Below are 3,034 nucleotides of genomic sequence, written 5' to 3'. Positions count from 1 at the left end.
TGAATGCTCCAACACTGGAAGTTTTTAAGAAGAGACTGGACAGCCATTTGTCCGAAATGGTATAGGGTTTCCTGCCTGAGCAGGGGGTTGGACTAGATGACCTTCAAGGTCCCTTCCAACTTTATTATTATTATTATTATTATTATTATTATTATTATTATTATTATTATTATTATTATTATTATTATTATTATTATTAACCTGCCTCCAGAAGCGGTGAATGCTCCAACACTGGAAGTTTTTAAGAAGAGACTGGACAGCCATTTGTCTGAAATGGTATAGGGCAGTGATGGCGAACCTATGGCACGGGTGCCAGAGGCGGCACTCAGAGCCCTCTCTGTGGGCACGCGCACCATCACCCCACTCCTAGGCCTTCAGTTGTGTTTTATAAAACCTTTTCACTTTAGGCTTCTACAGCCGTGTGCAAAATAAAAAAAAAAAAGTTCAATCAATCAGTCAATTTCAACTTCTCGCGGGAAAAAAAAAGATCTCGCAAAGTTGGGATTGATTGAACTTTTTAGTCCCACCCAGTCTGCCGTTACCACCGCAGCCACGCCCACCCAATGGGCCACACCCACCTGGCATTTGAGGATGCATAAGTGGGTTTTGGGTTGCAGTTTGGGCACTCGGTCTCTAAAAAGTTCGCCATCACTGGTATAGGGTTTCCTGCCTCAGCAGGTTGGACTAGATGACTAGTCCAGCAGGTTGGACTAGATGACCTCCAAGGTCCCTTCCAACAACAACATCATCATTATTATTATTAATCATCGCACAGTCAGCCAGATGTTCAGACTGGATTTGGCATTTTTGTCTACCTATCGAGATGATGATGGTGATGATTATTATTATTAAGTAACCTCAATGATTTGTTTAGTGACTGATTGAAGTTACGAGGGCATTGAAAAATGTGACTTGCGACCTTTTTTCAAACGGTCCCTATGGTCATGTGATCAAAAACCGGACGCTTGGCAAATGGCATGGTGTTTAGGATGTATGCAGTCTCCAGGGTCATGAGATCACCTTTTCCAACCTTCTGACAAACAAAGCCATGGGGAAGCCAGATTCACTTAACAGCTGTTGTTACTAACTTTAACAACTGCAGTTATTCATTTAACAACTGTGGCAAAAAAAGGTTGTAAAAGTTGTAAAACGGGACAAAACTCACTCTTTAACACACTGCCTTGCTTAGCAATGGAAATTTTGGGCCCAGTTGTGGTCATAAGTCAAGAACTGAACAGCCATTTGTCTGAAACGGTATAGGCAGCGTTTCCTGCCCGAGCAGGGGGTTGGACTAGATGACCTCCAAGGTCCCTTCCAACTTTATTATTATTATAACTACCTGTATATAAGGGCAGTTTATTTCAGAATACCTGAGGCTACAAGCAAACAAAATGATGTTATTTTATTTATTTATTATATCTTAGTCTACTTTCGGCTTGTAGATGGAGGGCAAGAGAAGAAGGGGACGACAGAGAAGAATGAGGTGGCTGGATGGAGTCACTGAAGCAGTAGGCGTGAGCTTCAATGGACTCCAGAAGATGGCAGAGGACAGGAAGGCCTGGAGGAACGTTGTCCATGGGGTTGCGATGGGTCGGACACAACTTTGCAACTAACAACAACAAGAAGTCTACTTTATTTTCCATGAATTTCCCCTCCCCGCTTTTGAAATCTTCTAAGTGTCACCTTCTCCAATCTAGATATCCTCCAGATATAGAGTTTTCATTTCACATGATTTTTCAGCCAGTGTGAAAATTCTGGGACTTGACACCATACATCTGGGGGATAGTAAACTTAAGGAAGGCATTCCAAAAGAGATAGCTGATGGGACCATGAAGAAAGAGGAGACAGGAAGACAATTCTTAAAATAGCTGGTTAAGGCTAATACTTTCATCCCAGGATGCGTTTTTCTCATCAGGAGAGGAGAGGAGACCTTTTTTTTTTTCATTTAAAAAAAAAATCTTTTGGATTGTGCTTGAATTTCGTTTTTTTGAAACACACAAAGGATTTTTCGCCGAGCCCTAAAGGCCCATCTATTCCGTGTGGCCGGCCTGGCGTAGTTTGATTATGTTTTAGTGGGGTTTTTTGTATGGGTGTGTTTTTAGAACAGGCCCGTTATTTAATTTGATTTTAGAACTGCCTATATTTATCATTTTATTTATTAATTTAATTTATTTATTAATTTATCATGGTTTTTATTATCGCCTGTTCACCGCCCTGAGTCCCGTAAGGGAGATAGGGCAGTATATAAATTCAATAAATAAATAAATAAATAAATTTAGCAGCTTTGTTTCCCCTGCTCTAGCAAATAATATATCGCTCACCTAGCAATCTGCGCAACTGTATAATCCAGGGAAAAAATATGTTTACAGCGCTGCGTGCTTTCCCTAAGACAAACGGCGTGTTCTAGTTTGAGGGAACTAGATCTAATGTTTTATTAAAAAGAACATTTCCTTGTTGTTGTTGTTTTTAAAAAAGAATGACTTTTACACTGAGAAAAAAATAGCAAATAAATTCGGTAGCATTGAAAGGCTGCCACAAAGAAAAGGGGGGGTGCCTATTCCTCAAAGCACCTGAAGGCAGGACAAGAAGCAACGGATGGAAACTAATCAAGGAGAGAACCAACCTGGAACTAAGGAGAAACTTCCTGACAAGTGAGAACAATTAACCAGTGGAAATGCTTGCTTTCAGAAGTTGTGGGTGCTCCAACATTGGAGGTTTTTAAGAAGAGACTGGACAACCATTTGTCTGGAATGGTATATGGTCTTCTGCTTGAGTAGGGGGTTGGACTAGACCAGGGCTTTTCAACCCGTGCTGTGGGTACCACCTGTGGTACATTGGCACCTGGCAGGTGGTACCCGACCATCCTAGAAAAGTGGTAGTGGGGGAGGGGAATGAGCTGAACCGGTGGCAGCACCGCACAAGCCTGAGCAAGAGATGGCTGGAACTGCAGGGCTGTCAGGGCTCAGCGGAAGCGCCAGGATCAGCGCTTCTTCAGGACTGTCAAGGCTCAGCGGAAGCATCAGGATCAGCGCCA

The sequence above is a fragment of the Protobothrops mucrosquamatus genome, unplaced genomic scaffold (assembly GCF_001527695.2).
Source record: "Protobothrops mucrosquamatus isolate PMUCROS unplaced genomic scaffold, P.Mucros_1.0 scaffold3776, whole genome shotgun sequence".
Lineage (NCBI taxonomy): Eukaryota > Metazoa > Chordata > Lepidosauria > Squamata > Viperidae > Protobothrops > Protobothrops mucrosquamatus.
The sequence above is the reverse complement of the archived record's forward strand: the minus strand, read 5'-3'. Positions refer to the sequence as shown.